Genomic DNA, 11,365 nt, shown 5'->3' with positions numbered 1-11,365 from the left:
ACTCCAGTCTGGGCTGCAGAACAAGACTTTGTCTCAAAAAAAAAAAAAATGAAAGAAAACTAATATAAACAAACCTAATACTGGTGCACACAACCTCCAATAAACTTTTTTATCCAATTAACTAAACAATATCTAATACAGGAACCAAAACAGATATGTTGAAAATATTGGAAAGCATCTTGGAGAAAGCAGACTGATGGAAGAAGAAATTGAAAAGAAACTATTAGTAATAATCTCAGAGATATTACTGAAGATATGGCATTCATGAAACAAGAAAAATATTTTTTCTGGGTCCAGTGCAGTGGCTCACTCATGCCTCTAATCTCAGCACTTTGGGAGACCAACACGGGAGAAGTGCTAGAACCCAGAAGGTTGAGACCAGCCTGGGCAACATAGCAAGATCCATCTCTACAAAGAGCTTAAAAATTAGGTGAGTGTGGTGGTGTACACCTATGATCCCAGCTAGTTGGGAGGCTGAGGTGGGAGGATCACTTGAGCCCAGGAGGTTGAAGCTGCAGTGAGCTGTGTTCATGCTTCTGCAGTGCACTCCAGCCTGAAAGACAGAGCAAGACCCTGTCTCAAAGAAATAAAATATAACAAGAAAAATAATTTTTAAAAAATTTCTTAAATTTAATGTGCAGAAAGATCTGCGAGAACCTTTTTAAGTGATAAGATAAATGAAAAACTCAATAGAAAGGTTGGAAGATAAAATTGAGGATGACATAGTTTGGTTTGTTTGACTCTCTCCAAATCCTATGTTGAAATTTGATTTCCAGTGTTGGAGGGGGGATAAGGAAAGGTGTTGGGTGTTTGGGTGTTAAGGGCAGGTCCCTCATGCCATCCTCATGGTAATGAGTGATTTCTTACTCCATTAGCTCCTGCAAGACCTGATTGTTTAAAAGATGCTGGCAGTTCCCTACTCTCTCTTGCTTCCACTCCTGCTGTGAGCTGCTCGGGCTGACTCCTTCAACTTCTGCCTTGGGTGGAAGCAGTCTGCTGCCCTCACCAGATGCGGATGCCCAGTCTTGAACTTTTCCAGATGTCACAACCATGAGCCAAATAAACTTTTTCTTTTCAAACTGCCCAGCCTCAGTCTTACTTTATACCAACACTAAATGGACTAAGACAGAAGAAAACACAAAATAACAAGAAGGCAAAAAGAAAAAAATAGTACAGAAATATAAGCAACTCAGAGAACCAACCCGGTTGGTCCAAATCAAAATAATAGGCATTCCAGAAATATAAAAATATGGAACTAAAAACAGAAAACTTCAGGGAAATCATGCAAGAAAATTTTTCAGAGTGAAAGTTATGAGTTTCGACATTTAAAAATTGATCGGCAGAATAAACAAAAAGAATATACCCTATAAGCTTCCAGAGAGTTTTTTTTTTTTCCCTGCAAAAATCAAGAGTAAGAATGACTGTCAGCAGGCCCAGAATGCAAGAGAAGCAGGTCAGAAGGCTCCAATGGAGGTTTCTTCAAGATTAAACTGATAGAACACTCCATGTGTTTGAAAGTCTTGGCCATGCCTGGTGTCTCTCACCTGTAATCCCAGCACTTTGGGAGTCCAAGGAGGGTGGATCATGAGGTCAGGAATTCAAGACCAACCTGGCCAAGATGGTAAAACCCCATCTCTACTAAAGACACAAAAAAATTAGCCAGGCGTGGTGGTGGGTGCCTGTAATTCCCAGCTACTCAGGAGGCTGAGACAGAGAATTGCTTGAACCCATGATACAAAAGTTGCAGTGAGCCAAGTTGTTGCCACCGCACTCCAGCCTGAGTGACAGAGTAAGACTCCATCTCAAAAATAAAAAAGAAGAAAGTCTTAAGAGGAGATTTACATAAATGGTGAGAGTTTGGAATTAATAAAAAGTATACAAAAAACAAAACAAATTTTAAAATCCCTAATTATTAATTCCCAGAAAAATTAAGTATTATGCAGCAAAGGAAAAGCAACTATAGTATTTTATATGGCTCAGTGATTAATGCTGCTTGCACACAAAACATGAACACTGAACATTAATATAACCAAAATGAAGATTTGACTGTATTGGAATGGTGAGGGGATGTGAATCAGGGAAGGACATCAAAGAGTACACTCTCCTCATCTTTATTACAGGAAAGTGAATAAAATGCCTACAATTGAATGATCAAGAGGTAATGATATAAACATGACATTTACAGATGGTGAGATAAATATCAAAAGAGCCAGCTAAAAGAGTCAAATGTTATTGCCTTGAAGAATTCAGGGATGAGAGGAGGAAGGCTGAAGGAGAGTTCTTTTTCACATCAAGCCATGCTAAACTATTCGAATCTTTAAACTCTGTACACATATAACGTTGATTTTCAAAACAAATTAAAAATACAGAAGTCCTGCTCTGACTCTTGGGAATAACATAAGCCTAGTTCCTAACTCTATAGCCTTCTTGGTCTGAGAACACAGCCTTCGACAATGTCTTTGTTGGCATCAAATCTCTCATCCTTCAGAAAAGAGGCAGCTTTTCTTACACCCCTCCCACCTTTTGCAACCATAGCGGACTAGGTTTCAACTCTGAAGAGTCCAGCTACATACAGATCAGTGGTTGGTTTGTTCTGGAGGAGATGTGTCTCAATACTCCATGTACAAAGAGGAAGGCCATGGGAAAGCTTCATCCATGCAGTTGGTGGCCAACAGGGAGACGAAGGGAGCGGCTCCATCAGTGAAGTGATCTAGTTTGGTTACCAGGAACACACACCCACCTCTCCAGTTGTTAACTTCCTCCTGTCATTAAAAAAAAAAAAACACACACACACACACACACAGTCAAGTTCCATAACTTGGTGCCACCTTATGTTAAGCTAAATCACAGGGCTTTGGAGGCTATTTTCTCTCTCTTTAGCTCCAAGACTCTTCTCTCTGAAGAGGAAATGGGGAAGAAAGGAGGATCTCACTTATAGGTTATATAGTATGCTAACAGGGTTACTTAGAAAGGTTGGGACTTTTCCCAAACACTACAGACAGGTCAAGATAAGGTTAACTGGTCAGCACATACATTGATGCTGAATCCTAGGAAATGAGGTACCACTAGTGCCCAATTTGAGGGTATGCTTCATGCAGGCAGAGGCTGAATGTCAAGTTCTCTTCTGAGTTTCCAGCACCTTGCAGGGCCTATCACAGAGCAATGTAACTTTTATTGAATTAATTCATTATATTTCCAGACCATGACTGTTTCTGAGGAAGCCAGCTATCTACACAGAAATTAGAAGAGACCCCTTTTTCTTCAGTTCTTCAGTCAACTTATGCTAGGAAAAAAAAATTAACAACACAAATTCCTCAAAAAATTAAAAGTCAAAAACAGAAATACCATGTGATCCAGCAATCTCACTACTGGGTACATATCTAAAGAAAATGAAATCATTTTTGTCAAACAGCTATTTGCACTCCTGTATCCATTGCAGCATTATTCACAATAACCAAAGTCCGGAATCGGTCAGGCAAGGTGGCTCATGCCTGTAATCCCAGGACTTTGAGAGGCCGAGACAGATCACTTGAGCCCAGGAGTTTGAGACCAGCCTGGGCAACGTGGCGAAATCCTGCCTCTACAAAATAATACAAAAATTAGCCTTAGTTGGCCTTGGTGGTGTATGCCTAAAATCCCAGCTATTTGGGAGGCTAAGGCAGGAGGATCACTTGAGCCCAGGAGGCAGACGTTGCAGTGAGCTGAGATAGTGACACTGCATTCCAGCTCAGGTGACAGAATGAGACCCAGTATCAACATATATATGTATGACATTTATATACGACTATATATATATATATATATAACATTACATTTAGAGATAGTGAGATAAATATCAGAAGAACCAGCTGAAAGAATTGAAACCTAAAAAAGTTAGGTTGATTCCACATGGGGCTAAGTGTCCATCATTGGGTAAGCGGATAAAGAAAATGTGGCATATATTTCTTCTTTAAAAGAAGGAAAATTCTGTCATTTGCAACAACATGAATGAACACAGAGGACATTAGTTTAACAAAATTAGACAAATACTACATGATCTCACCTACATATGGAATCTCAAAAAGTTGAACTCATAGAAGCAGCAAGTAGAATGGTGGTTACCAGGGACTAGGGTGGTTATGGGGGCGGAGTGGTTGAGGGGATGTTGGTCAAAAGATACAAAATTCCAGTTAGAAGAAATAAATTCAAGAGATCTATGTACAACATGGTGATTATAGTTAACAACAATGTATTTTATTCTTGAAAATCTCTCTAAGAGATTATATCTTTTTTTGTTTTTTTTGAAATGGAGTCTCATTCTGTCACCCAGGCTGGAGTGCAGTGGCACGATCTCCGATCACTGCAACCTCCCACCCCCGGGCTCAAGCGATTCTCCTGCCTCAGACTCCAGAGTAGCTGGGACTACAGGTGCCCACCAACACACCCAGCTAATTTTTTGTATTTTAGTATAGACACGGTTTCACTGTGTTGCCCAGGCTGGTCTTGAACTCCTGAGCTGATGCAATCTGCCCTCCTCGGCCTCCCAAAGTGCTGGGATTACAGGAGTGAGCCACTGCACCTGGCCTGACAGTAGATTTTGAAGTGTTCTCACTATAGAAAATGGTAAGTATGTGAGGTCACACAGACATAGTTCAATTTGGCCATTCCACAATGTATATATATTTCAAAACATCATGTTGTACATGATAAATATCTCTAATCTGGGGGTCAAGTAAAGAAAATAAATGCACACTTCAGGGTATTCATAATCGTTTTATTGATTGATTGATTGATTGAGACAGATTCCCACTCTGTCACCTGTAATTCTCCTGCCTCCTGTAATCCCTCCAGAGTAGCTGGGATTACAGGTGTCTGCCACCACGCCCGGCTAATTTTTGCATTTTTAGTAGAGACTGGGTTTCACCCTGTTGGCCAGGCTGGTCTCGAACTCCTGACCTCAGGTGATCCACTCACCTCAGCCTCCCAAATTGCTGGGATTACAAGCGTGAGCCATCGTGCCCAGCCTCATAATCATTTTAATCATTCTATTTATTTTATGTTGGGTCAAACAAAGACCTTTAGAAGTGCTCAGCATCGAATACTTTGTTATACTTTTCCCTGTATGTAATTAAAAACTAAAATACTACAATATAAAATACAGGAGAGGAGGCCCAGCACAATTCTGAATTTGACTACTAGGATGCTTTTTCTCTTAAAACCAAATAGTGAAGTCTTCTAAAGCACCGTTTCTTATTTTGGGTGTTTTCGCCTTGCAAGGACTCTAAGCGTATATTTAGGCTGTGTTTAGGTGATTAAGCCTTGTCTTAGAGCTTTCTTTTTTTTTTTTTTTTTTTTTTTTTTTTTTTTTTTTTTTTTTTTTTTTTTTTTTTTTTTTTTTTTTTTTGAGACGAAGTCTCACTCTGTCACCCAGGCTGGAGTTACAGTGGCACTATCTCAGCTCACTGCAACCTCTGCCCCTGCCCCACGCGGTGTTCAAGCGATTCTCATGCCTCAGCCTCCCAAGTAACTGAAATTATGGGTTTGCGCCATCACACCCAGTTAAATTTTGTATTTTTAGCAGAGAAAGGGTTTCACCACATTGGCCAGACTGGTCTCATATTCCTGGTCTCAAGTGATCTGCCCACCTCAGCCTCCCAAATTGCTGGGATTACAGGTATGAGCCACTGCGACCGGCCTGTCTTAGAGCATTCTGTTTAGCCTATTGCTTCTGGATACCTAAAGATAGTCCGTAAACTTCTCAAACACTTTGACACTATGTGCAGGAAAAAGGAGACAAGAGGGAGAAACTGAGGAGACTGAAGGTCTGGCTCTGTCACCCAAGCTGGAGTGCAGTAGCATAAACATGCTGAGTGCATGCAGCCTCAACCTCCTGGGTCCAAGCAATTCTCCCACCTTAGCCTCCCAAGTAGCTGGGACAACAGGTGCACACCATCAGGCCTGGCTTATTTTTTTTTTAATCTTTTGTAGAGATAGGGTCTCTCCATGTTGCCCAGGCTTGCCTTGAACCCCTGTGCTCAAGTGCTGTGCCCACCTCGGCTAAAAATGGGAGAGAAGGTAAAGCCAGGCCAGCAGACAAAAGGCAATCAAGCCTCTCAATCTAGCTCCTACTCCGCAAAACTATTTTTAAATGACAGTGAGATTTCCTCTGAAGTCTCTAGTTCTCCCTGTGCTAACACTATAGACTGAAAAGTATTTGAATTTTTTTGTTTCACTTTTTTTTGGATACAAGGTCTTGGGGTCTACTGCCCAGGTTGGAGTGCAGTGACACAATCACGGCTCGCTGCAGCGTCAACCTCCCAGACTTAAGCTATCTTCCAGCCTCAGCCTCCCTAGTAACTGGGACCACAGGCATGTGCCACTATGCCCAGATAATATTTGCATTTTTTGTGGAGATGGGGTTTTGCCATGTTGCGCAGGCTGCTCTAGAACTGACGTCAAGTGATCTGCCTACCTTGGCCTCCTAAAGAAGGCACGAGCCATTGCACCTGGCCTGAGGTTTTTCTAATATAGGAAGTTGATAAAGGAACAGAGCCTAATATTTTTGACTGTATCAATTTTAAATATATATATTGGTATTCCAAAGACAAACAGAAAAAGTAAAACTATTAAAATATTATTTAGATTCCATGCTACTTTAAGAAAGTTGTAAGTTTTTTTGATGAGCTAGTACCTTTATATTTTACACCGGTGGGATCTAGTCATGAATAATCATCTATAGCACCATCAGCTCTCAGGATGAAAAGAGATGTTATCTCATTCTCCCCCCACTCTCCCTGACAGCATAACTCACCAGAATCTCTGCTCGAATCCTCAGATGGGAACTCACAGCACAGCGCTTGCCTTCAACTGTGTCGACGGTAAGAGCCTTCTTTTTTGAAAGGAGCTCAAATATTTTCTCTCTGTGACTTATTTCCTATCTAGCTACACACCTGGAGGCCCATAGAACAAAATTAAGCCTTCTTTCATGTAAAAGCCCTTCAGATTTCAGTCTTAAAAACACAAGTCCATTTTGTTCTATGGAAGCAAGCTTGGCAGAGTAGAAAGAACACCATTCTCAAGCCAGACAGTGGTCTTAACTCTTGGGTTCTAGCATAATAAATTAGCATAATTAGTTGTCTTGGGTTCTAGCATAATTAATTAGCATAGTTAGTTGTTTGACTTTGGACAAGTTGTTTAACTTTCCTGGCGCCTAATTTATAAAATGTGTATTATAATGCATATACTTTACATAGGTAAACATTTTAGAAAGGGAAGCATTTTGAATATATAAACACTGCATACCTTTTAAAATTCCTTTCTTGGCAAGTTGCAGTGGCTCACATCTGTAATCCCAGCAGTTAGGGAGGGCGAGGTGGGAGGATCACTTGAGGTCAGGAGTTTGAGGCTGCAGTGAGCTACGATCATGCCACAACACCCCAGCCAGGGAGACAGAACGAGATCCTATCTCCAAAAAAAATGAAATAAAATAAAATTCCTTTCTTTCCTTCACCTTTTGAGGGACAGGGTGTCATGAGGAGGATGGTAAGCAAGAACAATTCAGGCCGGGCGCAGTGGCTCAGGCCTGTAATCCCAGCACTGTGGGAGGCCGAGGCGGGTGGATCACGAGGTCAAGAGATCGAGACCATCCTGGTCAACGTGGTGAAACCCCGTCTCTACTAAAAATACAAAAAATCAGCTGGGCATGGTGGCGCGTGCCTGTAGTCCCGGCTGCTCGGGAGGCTGAGGCAGGGGAATTGCCTGAACCCAGGAGGCAGAGGTTGCGGTGAGCCGAGATCGCGCCATTGCCCTCCAGCCTGGGTAACAGGAGAAAAACTCCGTCTCAAAAAAAAAAAAAAAATACAATTCATTCACTGACTCAAGTTCAAATATTTGTTAAATATCTATTTCTCTAAAGTGATTGGTAGAAAAGTTGTTTTATTATTATTTACCATATATTGACTAAATTGCTTTTAGATACAATCTTTGCCCTACAACAAAGCAGTTGCATTAGAATTTACTTCCAAACCAGGCTACTTGTTCTTATGGGTCATATGTCAGTATGCAGAGCTGCAGCTGCAACCAAAGGTTCTGGAGGCTGCATCAATTTACTCCATGACACACGGTAGTGTGTATATGTGCACACACACAAGCTTGCGTGCATGCTACGGACTGAATGTTTATGTACCCCCAAATTAATATGTTGAAGCTCTAATCCCCAATGTGATGGTATTTGGAGGTGGGGCCTGTGGGAAGTAATTAGGTCATAAGAATGGATTCTCATGAATTGTGTTAGTGCCCTTTGACGAAGAGACATGAGAGAAATGGTCTCTCCTTCTCTTGGCCTTGTGAGGGCACAGTGAGAAGGTAGCTATCTGCAAACCAAGAAAAGGGCCCTCGCCAGACATCAAATATGTTGCCACCTTAATCTTGAACTCCAGAACTGTGAGTAATAAACTGCTGTTTAAGCCACCTTGCCTGTGTTATCGTTACAGCAGCCTAAGCTGTCAAGCTCACGAGCACATTTGGCAAAACGGTCAGAGACGTGTTGTTGACATGGAATGCAAAATATATACCACTTTTAATAAAATAAAAATTGACATAAATTTTGTGTTTCAGAAGACATACCCAGACTCCAGTGTGAGGCACTTTGGTTGAAAATGAAATAAGTATAAGAAAACTCTTCCACACTCTGGGCAAGTAATCGTAATTTTTTTGCAAAGAGATTGTGAAAAATGTAGATTCCTGGGTCCCTAGAACTACAATGTCATAGTTTCTAGCAAGAGGATCTCTAAGAACTCTTCCCAGCTCACATGCTAGGATTTCAGATGTCTAACAATGATAACATAGAATATTTAAGTCGAAATCATTAAAGCCCCTCTTGTGATGGAAAAACCCTGCTGTTACAGTCTGAGAAATACAGGTCTTTCCTCATTAACCTAACACAATCAATTGAAGAGACTGGGCCATCCTACACAAAGCCATAAGCAATAGTAAAATACTACAGGCAAAAACAACTAAGAAGTAAAAAGCATAGAACAGATAGAAGTTCTGGAGAGCTAGGGAGGGAAGAATTGAAGGTAATCCAAGTTTTAATCATTTTACCTGGCCAATCTGACCACCAATTCAGACCCCAAAGCCTGAATGAGCTTACAGCTGCAAATATTAACACACATGAGAAGGATAGAAAAATGAAGGGCTGAGAGCAGATAACAAGTGGTCCGGTTAGCATATTCTTTTCTTTTCTTTTTTTGAGATGGAGTCTCGCTCTGTCACCTATGCGAAAGTGCAGTGGTGCAATCTCAGCTTATTGCAACCTCTGCCTCCTGGGCTCAAGCAATTATCCTCCTCGGCCTCCCAAGTAGCTGGGACTACAGGCATGTGCCACCACACCCGGCTAATTTTTGTATTTTTAGTAGAGACAGGGTTTCACCATATTGGTCAGGCTGGTCTTGAACTCTTGGCCTGAAGAGATCTGCCTGTCTCAGCCTCCCAAAATTGGTAGGATTACAGGCATGAGCCACCACGCCCATCCAGCGTTTTCTTATCTGTAGACTCCAGCCAGAGCTGAGCTAGGGCAGGTTTGGGTACTACCTTGTCCAGCCCACAACAAACCACAGTCCCTGTGCAGTCCTACTGATGGGGCTGTCTTCCTAGACCTACTGATAAGCGGGTTTGGCTTAGCCAGGACTATTTAGTCTAACAAAATCTTTTAATTTTATCCCACCTCACCTACCCACAGTGCCATTTATTTTTAAACTTGCAAATTGTTGGTATTTTTGTTTTTTTCAAAGCAGGGGAGGATTTGGTGGTTCTCAGTTCTGCCAATGATCTTAGAGGCCTGAATTCTGGGAACCCAGGAGATAGTACTTGATAGCCCTTCTCCCAGCTCTGCTTTGATTGTACAACTCTCTTTTCACAAGCAAAATAGAAAAATAAAATAAGCCAAAATAAGTATATGCCAGTGTTATGCTCATTAGCTCACATAATACTACAGCTGGCAGCCTCAGAGATCGTCTGGTTCAACCCTCTCATTTTACTGATAGGGAAAGAAGGGCTAGAGCAGGGAAGTCCCTGCTCAAAATTTCAATTCTGCCTCTTAGCAGAACCAGTTAAAAAAAATTTTTAATCTAGCTTATGACCCCTAATGTGGTGCTTTTTTTCACTCCACCATGCTGTCTCTTGGGAGACTGACTTGATCTGAAAAATAATTTTGTCAAAGCCATTTGGAGTCTGGCAATTGGCTCATCATCTAATTGGCACTTTATTTTTGCCTTCAGTGAAATTCTTCCCAGTTTGCTAAACTGGATTCAGTGCTTATAAATATTTGACCCTAAATTTGGATGGTCACATAAAAAAAAAAAAACCCTTTAGTTTGCCTAGTTTGTGGGATCTTAACCTGGGATCCAGGAATTTATGGGTTGAGTCAGGGGATCCATGACTTCTAGAAGTTAACAAAAAATTTGAGTGCACAAAGACACATTTATTTCTGGGTTAGGAACACAGTTTTCTTCAGATTCTCAAGGGATTCCATGAATCCTCACTAACATTGAACTACTGAACTATCTAGTTTGATTTCCTCGTTAGAGTTTGGGAAACTGAGGCACTGAGAAGTGAATAGACTTGCCAAGGTCAAACAGAACACAGCAAAGCCTAGAACTCAGATCTCTTTGTGTATATTCTATATTCTTTCTCACTACACCAGCAGGCCTGTGTATTTGTATTCTCACCCAAGATGATTCTATTTCTCTGAGCAAACTCTCTTCCAACCCATTTTTTTTTTTTGCTACAAGGGGAATTCATTGAAGGGGTATGCAGGGCTCAACACAAATCAACGCAAGCCCAGGAGCAGTGACTCCCTGTATCTTTCACAGCAATAAATTAAGATCACCACCTTGGAGTTCTGGCAAAGATTCCGAGGCCCTCAGCTCCCTCCCATGTGGGTGCTTAGCTAGAGTTTCTGCATTCTGGAGTCTGGTGCTCAATCCCAACCCTAGGTAAATTATTTGTTTTTGTTTGTTTGTTGTTTTGTCTTTCTGAGACGGAGTTTTGCTCTGTCATCCAGGCTGAAGTGCAGTGGCACATTCTCCACTCACTGCAACTTCTACCTCCCGGATTCAAGCAGTTTTCCTGCCTCAGTTTCCTGAGTAGCTGGGATCACAGGCACCTGCCACCCATCCAGCTAAGTTTTTCCTATTTTTAGTAGAGACAGGGCTTCACCTTGTTGGCCAAGCTAGTCTCAAACTCCTGACCTCGTGATCTACCCACCTCGGCCTCCCAAAGTGCTGGAATTACAGGAGTGAGCCACCATGCCCAGCCACCTATGTGAATTATTAAGTGATGTCATCAGTGTTTTCCTCAGCCCTGTCATAGCTGTGTACACACCAAA

This window comes from Cebus imitator, unplaced genomic scaffold (assembly GCF_001604975.1).
Source record: "Cebus imitator isolate Cc_AM_T3 unplaced genomic scaffold, Cebus_imitator-1.0 Scaffold489, whole genome shotgun sequence".
NCBI classification, from domain to species: domain Eukaryota; kingdom Metazoa; phylum Chordata; class Mammalia; order Primates; family Cebidae; genus Cebus; species Cebus imitator.
Note: the sequence above shows the minus strand (reverse complement) of the source record.